This window comes from Oncorhynchus mykiss, chromosome 6, assembly GCF_057628025.1.
Source record: "Oncorhynchus mykiss isolate SJ-2025 chromosome 6, ASM5762802v1, whole genome shotgun sequence".
Taxonomy (NCBI): Eukaryota; Metazoa; Chordata; class Actinopteri; order Salmoniformes; family Salmonidae; genus Oncorhynchus; species Oncorhynchus mykiss.
Window position 1 is genome coordinate 74,172,360 of NC_143027.1, and position 20,977 is coordinate 74,193,336.

Sequence of the window (20,977 nt, forward strand, 5' to 3'; positions counted from 1 at the left end):
CCACAGTCCCCACCCCAATTTCATTGTGGCGGACAATTATCATTCACCTGATGACGTGATATATATATTTTTTGCTAACATATGATGGGTCGCTGGTTTGCCTGGGAGGGGAGGGGGTACCTGGGCAAGAAAATCGTGGCTGTAGAATTAACTGCTTAATCTGCTGTTTACTTTCACGTCCATAGCCTAGAATGCTGGGCTGGAAACTAGGCCAGAATTGTGAACAATTAGATTAGCCAAACAATGGAGTGGTATGTCAACAATACTAGGCACAATCAGACAGGAGACAAACAGAGAGCACAGAGAACATGGCATTCATCATGCTATCTATCCAGTCATGAAAACCTGGCTACTGTACAACTATAAGTCTAGATATATGTTAATATGAAAATGTGCATATACCCCACCCGCTCCCCTCCCCCATATCCCATTGTGTGCCACCCATGACCGAGAAACGTACATGCCAAAGAGAGTCCATATCATGATTTCATAAAGATTCATGGAAAATTTGCTCTTTTAGTATTTGTCTAGTAGGTTTCCTCAGAGAGGAAGCCCCCACAACTATGTTAAAGAATAAACAATGAAAATATGATGTGAACATTAGTAGCCTATATAATGCACCACAAAACACAGGCCTATACATCACTATGTGAGTTGGTGTTATAGCTGGTTTTCATTGTAATATTGTAAGCTCTGAATACTGTACAAGGCAAGGCAACTGATAGCCAAGAAAAAAGTGATCAATTAACACTTGTTTAACAAGCATTTGTGGGTGTTTAAAAGCCACTGTCATGGGCCACTGAATTATTTATTTCTCTGCCAGTAGGCCAGGTACACATGCCTATTCACACACGGTACTGGGTGATGTTTTTTCTTGAGGCTATGATTAAGAAATTACAGCTCTTGTCTGTCTGGATTAACAAGGACAACACACAGGTCTTTCCAGCATTGTATGATTTTTTGTGTGCAAATTAACTCAAGCTTACGAACAATGTCAAATGTGATACAGCGAAGCACCTGAATGAGTTGGGTGCGCAATTACGCAGATACTTTCCCGAAACGGATGACAGAAACAACTGGATTCGTTATCCCTTTCATGCCCTGCCTCCAGTCCACTTACTGAAATCTGAACAAGAGAGCCTCATCGAAATTGCAAAAAGCAGTTCTGTGAAAATTGTATTTAATCAGAAGCCACTGCCAGATTTCTTGCGCTGTTAAGACACTGATGTCCTATGCAACCATGTACCTATCTATGTGAGAGTGGATTCTCGGCCCTCACTAGCATGAAAACTAAATACAAGCACAGACTGTGTGTGGGAAATGATTTAAAACTGAGACTCTCTCTAATACAACCCAACATTGCAGAGTTAGGTGCATCCTTTCAAGCACAGCCTTATCATTAACCTGTGGTGAGTTATTCACAATTTTTGATGAACAAATAAGGTTCTATATGTAAGACGGTTAAAAAAAGAGCAAAATGATTGATTATTATTATATTATTATTTGTGCCCCGGTTCTATAAGAGCTCTTTGTCACGTCCTACGAGCTGGGTTGTGACAAACACTCACACTCATTCTTATGTTTAATATATGTATATTTTAGTGTGTGTGTGGCAGGCTTACAATGATGGCAAAAAAATTACATTTTAAAGTGGGCTTGGATTTGATTTGATTATAAAAAGCTTGGGAACCTGATGATTGTTACCTGTTTGATTGTTTCCTGTTTTTGTTTATTGACTGCATTTCTTTTTAGTCTTTTGTTAGTTTCTCATTTCATTAACTTACGTTGATTGATTGCTTATTGTTTGAATTGTTTATTATTTAGAATTTTTACTAAATTTGATTAGAAATGTTATTTTGAAGAAAATAACAAATGTATTGTGTTTGTTGAACCAGCTAAACAGCTGTTCTTAGCAAACGTGTTTGCCGTTACCTTTCTAGCTAATAGGATATGTTAGAGATTACACTTCCTCTTCCAATTATAATGTGGGGAGGTAAAAATTATGAAAAACGATGTACCAAATCTAGTCATTTTAAAATGTTGATTACTTCTTGCAACAAGGCAACAGTTAACAAGTCGTCCCAGCTAAATGATGCAGTGCCCCCCTTGGGTCAATAGAGGTATTCCGTGTGACTAACACTTCAGTTAATTACTATAGCTCAAACCTTTGACCAATCAATGTAATTTTGTAAATTCCGGATCTCTATGGCAAGATACATCATTCACCCGAGTTTAGTCAAAATCGGCCCAGTGCTGTCTGAGATATTGTGTGATTAACGTACAAATGGACAGAGACAGAACCACAGTCCCCACCCCAATTTCATTGTGGCGGACAATTATCATTCACCTGATGACGTGATATATATATTTTTTGCTAACATATGATGGGTCGCTGGTTTGCCTGGGAGGGGAGGGGGTACCTGGGCAAGAAAATCGTGGCTGTAGAATTAACTGCTTAATCTGCTGTTTACTTTCACGTCCATAGCCTAGAATGCTGGGCTGGAAACTAGGCCAGAATTGTGAACAATTAGATTAGCCAAACAATGGAGTGGTATGGCAACAATACTAGGCACAATCAGACAGGAGACAAACAGAGAGCACAGAGAACATGGCATTCATCATGCTATCTATCCAGTCATGAAAACCTGGCTACTGTACAAACTATAAGTCTAGATATATGTTAATATGAAAATGTGCATATACCCCACCCACTCCCCTCCCCCATATCCCATTGTGTGCCACCCATGACCGAGAAACGTACATGCCAAAGAGAGTCCATATCATGATTTCATAAAGATTCATGGAAAATTTGCTCTTTTAGTATTTGTCTAGTAGGTTTCCTCAGAGAGGAAGCCCCCACAACTATGTTAAAGAATAAACAATGAAAATATGATGTGAACATTAGTAGCCTATATAATGCACCACAAAACACAGTCCTATACATCACTATGTGAGTTGGTGTTATAGCTGGTTTTCATTGTAATATAGTTAGCTCTGAATACTGTACAAGGCAAGGCAACTGATAGCCAAGAAAAAAGTGATCAATTAACACTTGTTTAACAAGCATTTGTGGGTGTTTAAAAGCCACTGTCATGGGCCACTGAATTATTTATTTCTCTGCCAGTAGGCCAGGTACACATGCCTATTCACACACGGTACTGGGTGATGTTTTTTCTTGAGGCTATGATTAAGAAGTTACAGCTCTTGTCTGTCTGGATTAACAAGGACAACACACAGGTCTTTCCAGCATTGTATGATTTTTTGTGTGCAAATTAACTCAAGCTTACGAACAATGTCAAATGTGATACAGCGAAGCACCTGAATGAGTTGGGTGCGCAATTACGCAGATACTTTCCCGAAACGGATGACAGAAACAACTGGATTCGTTATCCCTTTCATGCCCTGCCTCCAGTCCACTTACTGAAATCTGAACAAGAGAGCCTCATCGAAATTGCAAAAAGCAGTTCTGTGAAAATTGTATTTAATCAGAAGCCACTGCCAGATTTCTTGCGCTGTTAAGACACTGATGTCCTATGCAACCATGTACCTATCTATGTGAGAGTGGATTCTCGGCCCTCACTAGCATGAAAACTAAATACAAGCACAGACTGTGTGTGGGAAATGATTTAAAACTGAGACTCTCTCTAATACAACCCAACATTGCAGAGTTATGTGCATCCTTTCAAGCACAGCCTTATCATTAACCTGTGGTGAGTTATTCACAATTTTTGATGAACAAATAAGGTTCTATATGTAAGACGGTTAAAAAAAGAGCAAAATGATTGATTATTATTATATTATTATTTGTGCCCCGGTTCTATAAGAGCTCTTTGTCACGTCCTACGAGCTGGGTTGTGACAAACACTCACACTCATTCTTATGTTTAATATATGTATATTTTAGTGTGTGTGTGGCAGGCTTACAATGATGGCAAAAAAATTACATTTTAAAGTGGGCTTGGATTTGATTTGATTATAAAAAGCTTGGGAACCTGATGATTGTTACCTGTTTGATTGTTTCCTGTTTTTGTTTATTGACTGCATTTCTTTTTAGTCTTTTGTTAGTTTCTCATTTCATTAACTTACGTTGATTGATTGCTTATTGTTTGAATTGTTTATTATTTAGAATTTTTACTAAATTTGATTAGAAATGTTATTTTGAAGAAAATAACAAATGTATTGTGTTTGTTGAACCAGCTAAACAGCTGTTCTTAGCAAACGTGTTTGCCGTTACCTTTCTAGCTAATAGGATATGTTAGAGATTACACTTCCTCTTCCAATTATAATGTGGGGAGGTAAAAATGCTGAAAAACGATGTACCAAATCTAGTCATTTTAAAATGTTGATTACTTCTTGCAACAAGGCAACAGTTAACAAGTCGTCCCAGATAAATGATGCAGTGCCCCCCTTGGGTCAATAGAGGTATTCCGTGTGACTAACACTTCAGTTAATTACTATAGCTCAAACCTTTGACCAATCAATGTAATTTTGTAAATTCCGGATCTCTATGGCAAGACACATCATTCACCCGAGTTTAGTCAAAATCGGCCCAGTGCTGTCTGAGATATTGTGTGATTAACGTACAAATGGACAGAGACAGAACCACAGTCCCCACCCCAATTTCATTGTGGCGGACAATTATCATTCACCTGATGACGTGATATATATATTTTTTGCTAACATATGATGGGTCGCTGGTTTGCCTGGGAGGGGAGGGGGTACCTGGGCAAGAAAATCGTGGCTGTAGAATTAACTGCTTAATCTGCTGTTTACTTTCACGTCCATAGCCTAGAATGCTGGGCTGGAAACTAGGCCAGAATTGTGAACAATTAGATTAGCCAAACAATGGAGTGGTATGTCAACAATACTAGGCACAATCAGACAGGAGACAAACAGAGAGCACAGAGAACATGGCATTCATCATGCTATCTATCCAGTCATGAAAACCTGGCTACTGTACAACTATAAGTCTAGATATATGTTAATATGAAAATGTGCATATACCCCACCCACTCCCCTCCCCCATATCCCATTGTGTGCCACCCATGACCGAGAAACGTACATGCCAAAGAGAGTCCATATCATGATTTCATAAAGATTCATGGAAAATTTGCTCTTTTAGTATTTGTCTAGTAGGTTTCCTCAGAGAGGAAGCCCCCACAACTATGTTAAAGAATAAACAATGAAAATATGATGTGAACATTAGTAGCCTATATAATTCACCACAAAACACAGGCCTATACATCACTATGTGAGTTGGTGTTATAGCTGGTTTTCATTGTAATATAGTAAGCTCTGAATACTGTACAAGGCAAGGCAACTGATAGCCAAGAAAAAAGTGATCAATTAACACTTGTTTAACAAGCATTTGTGGGTGTTTAAAAGCCACTGTCATGGGCCACTGAATTATTTATTTCTCTGCCAGTAGGCCAGGTACACATGCCTATTCACACACGGTACTGGGTGATGTTTTTTCTTGAGGCTATGATTAAGAAGTTACAGCTCTTGTCTGTCTGGATTAACAAGGACAACACACAGGTCTTTCCAGCATTGTATGATTTTTTGTGTGCAAATTAACTCAAGCTTACGAACAATGTCAAATGTGATACAGCGAAGCACCTGAATGAGTTGGGTGCGCAATTACGCAGATACTTTCCCGAAACGGATGACAGAAACAACTGGATTCGTTATCCCTTTCATGCCCTGCCTCCAGTCCACTTACTGAAATCTGAACAAGAGAGCCTCATCGAAATTGCAAAAAGCGGTTCTGTGAAAATTTTATTTAATCAGAAGCCACTGCCAGATTTCTTGCGCTGTTAAGACACTGATGTCCTATGCAACCATGTACCTATCTATGTGAGAGTGGATTCTCGGCCCTCACTAGCATGAAAACTAAATACAAGCACAGACTGTGTGTGGGAAATGATTTAAAACTGAGACTCTCTCTAATACAACCCAACATTGCAGAGTTATGTGCATCCTTTCAAGCACAGCCTTATCATTAACCTGTGGTGAGTTATTCACAATTTTTGATGAACAAATAAGGTTCTATATGTAAGACGGTTAAAAAAAGAGCAAAATGATTGATTATTATTATATTATTATTTGTGCCCCGGTTCTATAAGAGCTCTTTGTCACGTCCTACGAGCTGGGTTGTGACAAACACTCACACTCATTCTTATGTTTAATATATGTATATTTTAGTGTGTGTGTGGCAGGCTTACAATGATGGCAAAAAAATTACATTTTAAAGTGGGCTTGGATTTGATTTGATTATAAAAAGCTTGGGAACCTGATGATTGTTACCTGTTTGATTGTTTCCTGTTTTTGTTTATTGACTGCATTTCTTTTTAGTCTTTTGTTAGTTTCTCATTTCATTAACTTACGTTGATTGATTGCTTATTGTTTGAATTGTTTATTATTTAGAATTTTTACTAAATTTGATTAGAAATGTTATTTTGAAGAAAATAACAAATGTATTGTGTTTGTTGAACCAGCTAAACAGCTGTTCTTAGCAAACGTGTTTGCCGTTACCTTTCTAGCTAATAGGATATGTTAGAGATTACACTTCCTCTTCCAATTATAATGTGGGGAGGTAAAAAATTATGAAAAACGATGTACCAAATCTAGTCATTTTAAAATGTTGATTACTTCTTGCAACAAGGCAACAGTTAACAAGTCGTCCCAGCTAAATGATGCAGTGCCCCCCTTGGGTCAATAGAGGTATTCCGTGTGACTAACACTTCAGTTAATTACTATAGCTCAAACCTTTGACCAATCAATGTAATTTTGTAAATTCCGGATCTCTATGGCAAGATACATCATTCACCCGAGTTTAGTCAAAATCGGCCCAGTGCTGTCTGAGATATTGTGTGATTAACGTACAAATGGACAGAGACAGAACCACAGTCCCCACCCCAATTTCATTGTGGCGGACAATTATCATTCACCTGATGACGTGATATATATATTTTTTGCTAACATATGATGGGTCGCTGGTTTGCCTGGGAGGGGAGGGGGTACCTGGGCAAGAAAATCGTGGCTGTAGAATTAACTGCTTAATCTGCTGTTTACTTTCACGTCCATAGCCTAGAATGCTGGGCTGGAAACTAGGCCAGAATTGTGAACAATTAGATTAGCCAAACAATGGAGTGGTATGGCAACAATACTAGGCACAATCAGACAGGAGACAAACAGAGAGCACAGAGAACATGGCATTCATCATGCTATCTATCCAGTCATGAAAACCTGGCTACTGTACAAACTATAAGTCTAGATATATGTTAATATGAAAATTTGCATATACCCCACCCACTCCCCTCCCCCATATCCCATTGTGTGCCACCCATGACCGAGAAACGTACATGCCAAAGAGAGTCCATATCATGATTTCATAAAGATTCATGGAAAATTTGCTCTTTTAGTATTTGTCTAGTAGGTTTCCTCAGAGAGGAAGCCCCCACAACTATGTTAAAGAATAAACAATGAAAATATGATGTGAACATTAGTAGCCTATATAATGCACCACAAAACACAGGCCTATACATCACTATGTGAGTTGGTGTTATAGCTGGTTTTCATTGTAATATAGTTAGCTCTGAATACTGTACAAGGCAAGGCAACTGATAGCCAAGAAAAAAGTGATCAATTAACACTTGTTTAACAAGCATTTGTGGGTGTTTAAAAGCCACTGTCATGGGCCACTGAATTATTTATTTCTCTGCCAGTAGGCCAGGTACACATGCCTATTCACACACGGTACTGGGTGATGTTTTTTCTTGAGGCTATGATTAAGAAGTTACAGCTCTTGTCTGTCTGGATTAACAAGGACAACACACAGGTCTTTCCAGCATTGTATGATTTTTTGTGTGCAAATTAACTCAAGCTTACGAACAATGTCAAATGTGATACAGCGAAGCACCTGAATGAGTTGGGTGCGCAATTACGCAGATACTTTCCCGAAACGGATGACAGAAACAACTGGATTCGTTATCCCTTTCATGCCCTGCCTCCAGTCCACTTACTGAAATCTGAACAAGAGAGCCTCATCGAAATTGCAAAAAGCAGTTCTGTGAAAATTGTATTTAATCAGAAGCCACTGCCAGATTTCTTGCGCTGTTAAGACACTGATGTCCTATGCAACCATGTACCTATCTATGTGAGAGTGGATTCTCGGCCCTCACTAGCATGAAAACTAAATACAAGCACAGACTGTGTGTGGGAAATGATTTAAAACTGAGACTCTCTCTAATACAACCCAACATTGCAGAGTTATGTGCATCCTTTCAAGCACAGCCTTATCATTAACCTGTGGTGAGTTATTCACAATTTTTGATGAACAAATAAGGTTCTATATGTAAGACGGTTAAAAAAAGAGCAAAATTATTGATTATTATTATATTATTATTTGTGCCCCGGTTCTATAAGAGCTCTTTGTCACTTCCTACGAGCTGGGTTGTGACAAACACTCACACTCATTCTTATGTTTAATATATGTATATTTTAGTGTGTGTGTGGCAGGCTTACAATGATGGCAAAAAAATAACATTTTAAAGTGGGCTTGGATTTGATTTGATTATAAAAAGCTTGGGAACCTGATGATTGTTACCTGTTTGATTGTTTCCTGTTTTTGTTTATTGACTGCATTTCTTTTTAGTCTTTTGTTAGTTTCTCATTTCATTAACTTACGTTGATTGATTGCTTATTGTTTGAGTTGTTTATTATTTAGAAGTTTTACTAAATTTGATTAGAAATGTTATTTTGAAGAAAATAACAAATGTATTGTGTTTGTTGAACCAGCTAAACAGCTGTTCTTAGCAAACGTGTTTGCCGTTACCTTTCTAGCTAATAGGATATGTTAGAGATTACACTTCCTCTTCCAATTATAATGTGGGGAGGTAAAAATGATGAAAAACGATGTACCAAATCTAGTCATTTTAAAATGTTGATTACTTCTTGCAACAAGGCAACAGTTAACAAGTCGTCCCAGATAAATGATGCAGTGCCCCCCTTGGGTCAATAGAGGTATTCCGTGTGACTAACACTTCAGTTAATTACTATAGCTCAAACCTTTGACCAATCAATGTAATTTTGTAAATTCCGGATCTCTATGGCAAGACACATCATTCACCCGAGTTTAGTCAAAATCGGCCCAGTGCTGTCTGAGATATTGTGTGATTAACGTACAAATGGACAGAGACAGAACCACAGTCCCCACCCCAATTTCATTGTGGCGGACAATTATCATTCACCTGATGACGTGATATATATATTTTTTGCTAACATATGATGGGTCGCTGGTTTGCCTGGGAGGGGAGGGGGTACCTGGGCAAGAAAATCGTGGCTGTAGAATTAACTGCTTAATCTGCTGTTTACTTTCACGTCCATAGCCTAGAATGCTGGGCTGGAAACTAGGCCAGAATTGTGAACAATTAGATTAGCCAAACAATGGAGTGGTATGTCAACAATACTAGGCACAATCAGACAGGAGACAAACAGAGAGCACAGAGAACATGGCATTCATCATGCTATCTATCCAGTCATGAAAACCTGGCTACTGTACAACTATAAGTCTAGATATATGTTAATATGAAAATGTGCATATACCCCACCCACTCCCCTCCCCCATATCCCATTGTGTGCCACCCATGACCGAGAAACGTACATGCCAAAGAGAGTCCATATCATGATTTCATAAAGATTCATGGAAAATTTGCTCTTTTAGTATTTGTCTAGTAGGTTTCCTCAGAGAGGAAGCCCCCACAACTATGTTAAAGAATAAACAATGAAAATATGATGTGAACATTAGTAGCCTATATAATTCACCACAAAACACAGGCCTATACATCACTATGTGAGTTGGTGTTATAGCTGGTTTTCATTGTAATATAGTTAGCTCTGAATACTGTACAAGGCAAGGCAACTGATAGCCAAGAAAAAAGTGATCAATTAACACTTGTTTAACAAGCATTTGTGGGTGTTTAAAAGCCACTGTCATGGGCCACTGAATTATTTATTTCTCTGCCAGTAGGCCAGGTACACATGCCTATTCACACACGGTACTGGGTGATGTTTTTTCTTGAGGCTATGATTAAGAAGTTACAGCTCTTGTCTGTCTGGATTAACAAGGACAACACACAGGTCTTTCCAGCATTGTATGATTTTTTGTGTGCAAATTAACTCAAGCTTACGAACAATGTCAAATGTGATACAGCGAAGCACCTGAATGAGTTGGGTGCGCAATTACGCAGATACTTTCCCGAAACGGATGACAGAAACAACTGGATTCGTTATCCCTTTCATGCCCTGCCTCCAGTCCACTTACTGAAATCTGAACAAGAGAGCCTCATCGAAATTGCAAAAAGCGGTTCTGTGAAAATTTTATTTAATCAGAAGCCACTGCCAGATTTCTTGCGCTGTTAAGACACTGATGTCCTATGCAACCATGTACCTATCTATGTGAGAGTGGATTCTCGGCCCTCACTAGCATGAAAACTAAATACAAGCACAGACTGTGTGTGGGAAATGATTTAAAACTGAGACTCTCTCTAATACAACCCAACATTGCAGAGTTATGTGCATCCTTTCAAGCACAGCCTTATCATTAACCTGTGGTGAGTTAATCGCAATTTTTGATGAACAAATAAGGTTATATAGACGGTTAAATAAAGAGCAAAATGATTGATTATTATTATATTATTATTTGTGCCCCGGTTCTATAAGAGCTCTTTGTCACTTCCTACGAGCTGGGTTGTGACAAACACTCACACTCATTCTTATGTTTAATATATGTATATTTTAGTGTGTGTGTGGCAGGCTTACAATGATGGCAAAAAAATTACATTTTAAAGTGGGCTTGGATTTGATTTGATTATAAAAAGCTTGGGAACCTGATGATTGTTACCTGTTTGATTGTTTCCTGTTTTTGTTTATTGACTGCATTTCTTTTTAGTCTTTTGTTAGTTTCTCATTTCATTAACTTACGTTGATTGATTGCTTATTGTTTGAATTGTTTATTATTTAGAATTTTTACTAAATTTGATTAGAAATGTTATTTTGAAGAAAATAACAAATGTATTGTGTTTGTTGAACCAGCTAAACAGCTGTTCTTAGCAAACGTGTTTGCCGTTACCTTTCTAGCTAATAGGATATGTTAGAGATTACACTTCCTCTTCCAATTATAATGTGGGGAGGTAAAAATGATGAAAAACGATGTACCAAATCTAGTCATTTTAAAATGTTGATTACTTCTTGCAACAAGGCAACAGTTAACAAGTCGTCCCAGATAAATGATGCAGTGCCCCCCTTGGGTCAATAGAGGTATTCCGTGTGACTAACACTTCAGTTAATTACTATAGCTCAAACCTTTGACCAATCAATGTAATTTTGTAAATTCCGGATCTCTATGGCAAGACACATCATTCACCCGAGTTTAGTCAAAATCGGCCCAGTGCTGTCTGAGATATTGTGTGATTAACGTACAAATGGACAGAGACAGAACCACAGTCCCCACCCCAATTTCATTGTGGCGGACAATTATCATTCACCTGATGACGTGATATATATATTTTTTGCTAACATATGATGGGTCGCTGGTTTGCCTGGGAGGGGAGGGGGTACCTGGGCAAGAAAATCGTGGCTGTAGAATTAACTGCTTAATCTGCTGTTTACTTTCACGTCCATAGCCTAGAATGCTGGGCTGGAAACTAGGCCAGAATTGTGAACAATTAGATTAGCCAAACAATGGAGTGGTATGTCAACAATACTAGGCACAATCAGACAGGAGACAAACAGAGAGCACAGAGAACATGGCATTCATCATGCTATCTATCCAGTCATGAAAACCTGGCTACTGTACAACTATAAGTCTAGATATATGTTAATATGAAAATGTGCATATACCCCACCCACTCCCCTCCCCCATATCCCATTGTGTGCCACCCATGACCGAGAAACGTACATGCCAAAGAGAGTCCATATCATGATTTCATAAAGATTCATGGAAAATTTGCTCTTTTAGTATTTGTCTAATAGGTTTCCTCAGAGAGGAAGCCCCCACAACTATGTTAAAGAATAAACAATGAAAATATGATGTGAACATTAGTAGCCTATAAAATTCACCACAAAACACAGGCTTATACATCACTATGTGAGTTGGTGTTATAGCTGGTTTTCATTGTAATATAGTTAGCTCTGAATACTGTACAAGGCAAGGCAACTGATAGCCAAGAAAAAAGTGATCAATTAACACTTGTTTAACAAGCATTTGTGGGTGTTTAAAAGCCACTGTCATGGGCCACTGAATTATTTATTTCTCTGCCAGTAGGCCAGGTACACATGCCTATTCACACACGGTACTGGGTGATGTTTTTTCTTGAGGCTATGATTAAGAAGTTACAGCTCTTGTCTGTCTGGATTAACAAGGACAACACACAGGTCTTTCCAGCATTGTATGATTTTTTGTGTGCAAATTAACTCAAGCTTACGAACAATGTCAAATGTGATACAGCGAAGCACCTGAATGAGTTGGGTGCGCAATTACGCAGATACTTTCCCGAAACGGATGACAGAAACAACTGGATTCGTTATCCCTTTCATGCCCTGCCTCCAGTCCACTTACTGAAATCTGAACAAGAGAGCCTCATCGAAATTGCAAAAAGCGGTTCTGTGAAAATTTTATTTAATCAGAAGCCACTGCCAGATTTCTTGCGCTGTTAAGACACTGATGTCCTATGCAACCATGTACCTATCTATGTGAGAGTGGATTCTCGGCCCTCACTAGCATGAAAACTAAATACAAGCACAGACTGTGTGTGGGAAATGATTTAAAACTGAGACTCTCTCTAATACAACCCAACATTGCAGAGTTATGTGCATCCTTTCAAGCACAGCCTTATCATTAACCTGTGGTGAGTTATTCGCAATTTTTGATGAACAAATAAGGTTCTATATGTAAGACGGTTAAATAAAGAGCAAAATGATTGATTATTATTATATTATTATTTGTGCCCCGGTTCTATAAGAGCTCTTTGTCACTTCCTACGAGCTGGGTTGTGACAAACACTCACACTCATTCTTATGTTTAATATATGTATATTTTAGTGTGTGTGTGGCAGGCTTACAATGATGGCAAAAAAATTACATTTTAAAGTGGGCTTGGATTTGATTTGATTATAAAAAGCTTGGGAACCTGATGATTGTTACCTGTTTGATTGTTTCCTGTTTTTGTTTATTGACTGCATTTCTTTTTAGTCTTTTGTTAGTTTCTCATTTCATTAACTTACGTTGATTGATTGCTTATTGTTTGAATTGTTTATTATTTAGAATTTTTACTAAATTTGATTAGAAATGTTATTTTGAAGAAAATAACAAATGTATTGTGTTTGTTGAACCAGCTAAACAGCTGTTCTTAGCAAACGTGTTTGCCGTTACCTTTCTAGCTAATAGGATATGTTAGAGATTACACTTCCTCTTCCAATTATAATGTGGGGAGGTAAAAATTATGAAAAACGATGTACCAAATCTAGTCATTTTAAAATGTTGATTACTTCTTGCAACAAGGCAACAGTTAACAAGTCGTCCCAGCTAAATGATGCAGTGCCCCCCTTGGGTCAATAGAGGTATTCCGTGTGACTAACACTTCAGTTAATTACTATAGCTCAAACCTTTGACCAATCAATGTAATTTTGTAAATTCCGGATCTCTATGGCAAGACACATCATTCACCCGAGTTTAGTCAAAATCGGCCCAGTGCTGTCTGAGATATTGTGTGATTAACGTACAAATGGACAGAGACAGAACCACAGTCCCCACCCCAATTTCATTGTGGCGGACAATTATCATTCACCTGATGACGTGATATATATATTTTTTGCTAACATATGATGGGTCGCTGGTTTGCCTGGGAGGGGAGGGGGTACCTGGGCAAGAAAATCGTGGCTGTAGAATTAACTGCTTAATCTGCTGTTTACTTTCACGTCCATAGCCTAGAATGCTGGGCTGGAAACTAGGCCAGAATTGTGAACAATTAGATTAGCCAAACAATGGAGTGGTATGTCAACAATACTAGGCACAATCAGACAGGAGACAAACAGAGAGCACAGAGAACATGGCATTCATCATGCTATCTATCCAGTCATGAAAACCTGGCTACTGTACAACTATAAGTCTAGATATATGTTAATATGAAAATTTGCATATACCCCACCCACTCCCCTCCCCCATATCCCATTGTGTGCCACCCATGACCGAGAAACGTACATGCCAAAGAGAGTCCATATCATGATTTCATAAAGATTCATGGAAAATTTGCTCTTTTAGTATTTGTCTAGTAGGTTTCCTCAGAGAGGAAGCCCCCACAACTATGTTAAAGAATAAACAATGAAAATATGATGTGAACATTAGTAGCCTATATAATGCACCACAAAACACAGTCCTATACATCACTATGTGAGTTGGTGTTATAGCTGGTTTTCATTGTAATATAGTTAGATCTGAATACTGTACAAGGCAAGGCAACTGATAGCCAAGAAAAAAGTGATCAATTAACACTTGTTTAACAAGCATTTGTGGGTGTTTAAAAGCCACTGTCATGGGCCACTAAATTATTTATTTCTCTGCCAGTAGGCCAGGTACACATGCCTATTCACACACGGTACTGGGTGATGTTTTTTCTTGAGGCTATGATTAAGAAGTTACAGCTCTTGTCTGTCTGGATTAACACAGGTCTTTCCAGCATTGTATGACTTTTTGTGTGCAAATTAACTCAAGCTTACGAACAATGTCAAATGTGATACAGCGAAGCACCTGAATGAGTTGGGTGCGCAATTACGCAGATACTTTCCCGAAACGGATGACAGAAACAACTGGATTCGTTATCCCTTTCATGCCCTGCCTCCAGTCCACTTACTGAAATCTGAACAAGAGAGCCTCATCGAAATTGCAAAAAGCGGTTCTGTGAAAATTTTATTTAATCAGAAGCCACTGCCAGATTTCTTGCGCTGTTAAGACACTGATGTCCTATGCAACCATGTACCTATCTATGTGAGAGTGGATTCTCGGCCCTCACTAGCATGAAAACTAAATACAAGCACAGACTGTGTGTGGGAAATGATTTAAAACTGAGACTCTCTCTAATACAACCCAACATTGCAGAGTTATGTGCATCCTTTCAAGCACAGCCTTATCATTAACCTGTGGTGAGTTATTCGCAATTTTTGATGAACAAATAAGGTTCTATATGTAAGACGGTTAAATAAAGAGCAAAATGATTGATTATTATTATATTATTATTTGTGCCCCGGTTCTATAAGAGCTCTTTGTCACTTCCTACGAGCTGGGTTGTGACAAACACTCACACTCATTCTTATGTTTAATATATGTATATTTTAGTGTGTGTGTGGCAGGCTTACAATGATGGCAAAAAAATTACATTTTAAAGTGGGCTTGGATTTGATTTGATTATAAAAAGCTTGGGAACCTGATGATTGTTACCTGTTTGATTGTTTCCTGTTTTTGTTTATTGACTGCATTTCTTTTTAATCTTTTGTTAGTTTCTCATTTCATTAACTTACGTTGATTGATTGCTTATTGTTTGAATTGTTTATTATTTAGAATTTTTACTAAATTTGATTAGAAATGTTATTTTGAAGAAAATAACAAATGTATTGTGTTTGTTGAACCAGCTAAACAGCTGTTCTTAGCAAACGTGTTTGCCGTTACCTTTCTAGCTAATAGGATATGTTAGAGATTACACTTCCTCTTCCAATTATAATGTGGGGAGGTAAAAATTATAAAAAACGATGTACCAAATCTAGTCATTTTAAAATGTTGATTACTTCTTGCAACAAGGCAACAGTTAACAAGTCGTCCCAGCTAAATGATGCAGTGCCCCCCTTGGGTCAATAGAGGTATTCCGTGTGACTAACACTTCAGTTAATTACTATAGCTCAAACCTTTGACCAATCAATGTAATTTTGTAAATTCCGGATCTCTATGGCAAGACACATCATTCACCCGAGTTTAGTCAAAATCGGCCCAGTGCTGTCTGAGATATTGTGTGATTAACGTACAAATGGACAGAGACAGAACCACAGTCCCCACCCCAATTTCATTGTGGCGGACAATTATCATTCACCTGATGACGTGATATATATATTTTTTGCTAACATATGATGGGTCGCTGGTTTGCCTGGGAGGGGAGGGGGTACCTGGGCAAGAAAATCGTGGCTGTAGAATTAACTGCTTAATCTGCTGTTTACTTTCACGTCCATAGCCTAGAATGCTGGGCTGGAAACTAGGCCAGAATTGTGAACAATTAGATTAGCCAAACAATGGAGTGGTATGTCAACAATACTAGGCACAATCAGACAGGAGACAAACAGAGAGCACAGAGAACATGGCATTCATCATGCTATCTATCCAGTCATGAAAACCTGGCTACTGTACAACTATAAGTCTAGATATATGTTAATATGAAAATTTGCATATACCCCACCCACTCCCCTCCCCCATATCCCATTGTGTGCCACCCATGACCGAGAAACGTACATGCCAAAGAGAGTCCATATCATGATTTCATAAAGATTCATGGAAAATTTGCTCTTTTAGTATTTGTCTAGTAGGTTTCCTCAGAGAGGAAGCCCCCACAACTATGTTAAAGAATAAACAATGAAAATATGATGTGAACATTAGTAGCCTATATAATGCACCACAAAACACAGTCCTATACATCACTATGTGAGTTGGTGTTATAGCTGGTTTTCATTGTAATATAGTTAGATCTGAATACTGTACAAGGCAAGGCAACTGATAGCCAAGAAAAAAGTGATCAATTAACACTTGTTTAACAAGCATTTGTGGGTGTTTAAAAGCCACTGTCATGGGCCACTAAATTATTTATTTCTCTGCCAGTAGGCCAGGTACACATGCCTATTCACACACGGTACTGGGTGATGTTTTTTCTTGAGGCTATGATTAAGAAGTTACAGCTCTTGTCTGTCTGGATTAACACAGGTCTTTCCAGCATTGTATGACTTTTTGTGTGCAAATTAACTCAAGCTTACGAACAATGTCAAATGTGATACAGCGAAGCACCTGAATGAGTTGGGTGCGCAATTACGCAGATACTTTCCCGAAACGGATGACAGAAACAACTGGATTCGTTATCCCTTTCATGCCCTGCCTCCAGTCCACTTACTGAAATCTGAACAAGAGAGCCTCATCGAAATTGCAAAAAGCGGTTCTGTGAAAATTTTATTTAATCAGAAGCCACTGCCAGATTTCTTGCGCTGTTAAGACACTGATGTCCTATGCAACCATGTACCTATCTATGTGAGAGTGGATTCTCGGCCCTCACTAGCATGAAAACTAAATACAAGCACAGACTGTGTGTGGGAAATGATTTAAAACTGAGACTCTCTCTAATACAACCCAACATTGCAGAGTTATGTGCATCCTTTCAAGCACAGCCTTATCATTAACCTGTGGTGAGTTATTCACAATTTTTGATGAACAAATAAGGTTCTATATGTAAGACGGTTAAATAAAGAGCAAAATGATTGATTATTATTATATTATTATTTGTGCCCCGGTTCTATAAGAGCTCTTTGTCACTTCCTACGAGCTGGGTTGTGACAAACACTCACACTCATTCTTATGTTTAATATATGTATATTTTAGTGTGTGTGTGGCAGGCTTACAATGATGGCAAAAAAATTACATTTTAAAGTGGGCTTGGATTTGATTTGATTATAAAAAGCTTGGGAACCTGATGATTGTTACCTGTTTGATTGTTTCCTGTTTTTGTTTATTGACTGCATTTCTTTTTAGTCTTTTGTTAGTTTCTCATTTCATTAACTTACGTTGATTGATTGCTTATTGTTTGAATTGTTTATTATTTAGAATTTTTACTAAATTTGATTAGAAATGTTATTTTGAAGAAAATAACAAATGTATTGGGTTTGTTGAACCAGCTAAACAGCTGTTCTTAGCAAACGTGTTTGCCGTTACCTTTCTAGCTAATAGGATATGTTAGAGATTACACTTCCTCTTCCAATTATAATGTGGGGAGGTAAAAATGCTGAAAAACGATGTACCAAATCTAGTCATTTTAAAATGTTGATTACTTCTTGCAACAAGGCAACAGTTAACAAGTCGTCCCAGATAAATGATGCAGTGCCCCCCCTTGGGTCAATAGAGGTATTCCGTGTGACTAACACTTCAGTTAATTACTATAGCTCAAACCTTTGACCAATCAATGTAATTTTGTAAATTCCGGATCTCTATGGCAAGACACATCATTCACCCGAGTTTAGTCAAAATCGGCCCAGTGCTGTCTGAGATATTGTGTGATTAACGTACAAATGGACAGAGACAGAACCACAGTCCCCACCCCAATTTCATTGTGGCGGACAATTATCATTCACCTGATGACGTGATATATATATTTTTTGCTAACATATGATGGGTCGCTGGTTTGCCTGGGAGGGGAGGGGGTACCTGGGCAAGAAAATCGTGGCTGTAGAATTAACTGCTTAATCTGCTGTTTACTTTCACGTCCATAGCCTAGAATGCTGGGCTGGAAACTAGGCCAGAATTGTGAACAATTAGATTAGCCAAACAATGGAGTGGTATGTCAACAATACTAGGCACAATCAGACAGGAGACAAACAGAGAGCACAGAGAACATGGCATTCATCATGCTATCTATCCAGTCATGAAAACCTGGCTACTGTACAACTATAAGTCTAGATATATGTTAATATGAAAATTTGCATATACCCCACCCACTCCCCTCCCCCATATCCCATTGTGTGCCACCCATGACCGAGAAACGTACATGCCAAAGAGAGTCCATATCATGATTTCATAAAGATTCATGGAAAATGTGCTCTTTTAGTATTTGTCTAGTAGGTTTCCTCAGAGAGGAAGCCCCCACAACTATGTTAAAGAATAAACAATGAAAATATGATGTGAACATTAGTAGCCTATATAATTCACCACAAAACACAGGCCTATACATCACTATGTGAGTTGGTGTTATAGCTGGTTTTCATTGTAATATAGTTAGCTCTGAATACTGTACAAGGCAAGGCAACTGATAGCCAAGAAAAAAGTGATCAATTAACACTTGTTTAACAAGCATTTGTGGGTGTTTAAAAGCCACTGTCATGGGCCACTGAATTATTTATTTCTCTGCCAGTAGGCCAGGTACACATGCCTATTCACACACGGTACTGGGTGATGTTTTTTCTTGAGGCTATGATTAAGAAGTTACAGCTCTTGTCTGTCTGGATTAACAAGGACAACACACAGGTCTTTCCAGCATTGTATGATTTTTTGTGTGCAAATTAACTCAAGCTTACGAACAATGTCAAATGTGATACAGCGAAGCACCTGAATGAGTTGGGTGCGCAATTACGCAGATACTTTCCCGAAACGGATGACAGAAACAACTGGATTCGTTATCCCTTTCATGCCCTGCCTCCAGTCCACTTACTGAAATCTGAACAAGAGAGCCTCATCGAAATTGCAAAAAGCGGTTCTGTGAAAATTTTATTTAATCAGAAGCCACTGCCAGATTTCTTGCGCTGTTAAGACACTGATGTCCTATGCAACCATGTACCTATCTATGTGAGAGTGGATTCTCGGCCCTCACTAGCATGAAAACTAAATACAAGCACAGACTGTGTGTGGGAAATGATTTCAAACTGAGACTCTCTCTAATACAACCCAACATTGCAGAGTTATGTGCATCCTTTCAAGCACAGCCTTATCATTAACCTGTGGTGAGTTATTCGCAATTTTTGATGAACAAATAAGGTTCTATATGTAAGACGGTTAAATAAAGAGCAAAATGATTGATTATTATTATATTATTATTTGTGCCCCGGTTCTATAAGAGCTCTTTGTCACTTCCTACGAGCTGGGTTGTGACAAACACTCACACTCATTCTTATGTTTAATATATGTATATTTTAGTGTGTGTGTGGCAGGCTTACAATGATGGCAAAAAAATTACATTTTAAAGTGGGCTTGGATTTGATTTGATTATAAAAAGCTTGGGAACCTGATGATTGTTACCTGTTTGATTGTTTCCTGTTTTTGTTTATTGACTGCATTTCTTTTTAGTCTTTTGTTAGTTTCTCATTTCATTAACTTACGTTGATTGATTGCTTATTGTTTGAATTGTTTATTATTTAGAATTTTTACTAAATTTGATTAGAAATGTTATTTTGAAGAAAATAACAAATGTATTGTGTTTGTTGAACCAGCTAAACAGCTGTTCTTAGCAAACGTGTTTGCCGTTACCTTTCTAGCTAATAGGATATGTTAGAGATTACACTTCCTCTTCCAATTATAATGTGGGGAGGTAAAAATGCTGAAAAACGATGTACCAAATCTAGTCATTTTAAAATGTTGATTACTTCTTGCAACAAGGCAACAGTTAACAAGTCGTCCCAGATAAATGATGCAGTGCCCCCCTTGGGTCAATAGAGGTATTCCGTGTGACTAACACTTCAGTTAATTACTATAGCTCAAACCTTTGACCAATCAATGTAATTTTGTAAATTCCGGATCTCTATGGCAAGACACATCATTCACCCGAGTTTAGTCAAAATCGGCCCAGTGCTGTCTGAGATATTGTGTGATTAACGTACAAATGGACAGAGACAGAACCACAGTCCCCACCCCAATTTCATTGTGGCGGACAATTATCATTCACCTGATGACGTGATATATATATTTTTTGCTAACATATGATGGGTCGCTGGTTTGCCTGGGAGGGGAGGGGGTACCTGGGCAAGAAAATCGTGGCTGTAGAATTAACTGCTTAATCTGCTGTTTACTTTCACGTCCATAGCCTAGAATGCTGGGCTGGAAACTAGGCCAGAATTGTGAACAATTAGATTAGCCAAACAATGGAGTGGTATGTCAACAATACTAGGCACAATCAGACAGGAGACAAACAGAGAGCA

General features: G+C 38.2%; 1 protein-coding gene and 9 non-coding genes across 14 annotated transcripts in view; 9 read left to right on the forward strand and 1 right to left on the reverse strand.

Moving 5' to 3' along the window:
• dennd5a (DENN/MADD domain containing 5A) overlaps positions 1-20,977 on the reverse strand; it is a 96,626-nt gene that overhangs the window by 57,357 nt on the left and 18,292 nt on the right. The window lies entirely within an intron of this gene.
• Positions 503-557, forward strand: LOC149983087 (U7 small nuclear RNA). The gene has a single exon (XR_016496978.1). It is a non-coding gene; the product is annotated as a U7 small nuclear RNA (small nuclear RNA).
• Positions 2,804-2,858, forward strand: LOC149983088 (U7 small nuclear RNA). The gene has a single exon (XR_016496979.1). It is a non-coding gene; the product is annotated as a U7 small nuclear RNA (small nuclear RNA).
• Positions 5,104-5,158, forward strand: LOC149983089 (U7 small nuclear RNA). The gene has a single exon (XR_016496980.1). It is a non-coding gene; the product is annotated as a U7 small nuclear RNA (small nuclear RNA).
• Positions 7,406-7,460, forward strand: LOC149983090 (U7 small nuclear RNA). Its single transcript, XR_016496981.1, has one exon. It is a non-coding gene; the product is annotated as a U7 small nuclear RNA (small nuclear RNA).
• On the forward strand, positions 9,706-9,760 carry LOC149983091 (U7 small nuclear RNA). The gene has a single exon (XR_016496982.1). It is a non-coding gene; the product is annotated as a U7 small nuclear RNA (small nuclear RNA).
• Positions 12,001-12,055, forward strand: LOC149983092 (U7 small nuclear RNA). The gene has a single exon (XR_016496987.1). It is a non-coding gene; the product is annotated as a U7 small nuclear RNA (small nuclear RNA).
• On the forward strand, positions 14,301-14,355 carry LOC149983093 (U7 small nuclear RNA). Its single transcript, XR_016496983.1, has one exon. It is a non-coding gene; the product is annotated as a U7 small nuclear RNA (small nuclear RNA).
• Positions 16,590-16,644, forward strand: LOC149983094 (U7 small nuclear RNA). Its single transcript, XR_016496984.1, has one exon. It is a non-coding gene; the product is annotated as a U7 small nuclear RNA (small nuclear RNA).
• Positions 18,882-18,934, forward strand: LOC118965100 (U7 small nuclear RNA). Its single transcript, XR_005052433.2, has one exon. It is a non-coding gene; the product is annotated as a U7 small nuclear RNA (small nuclear RNA).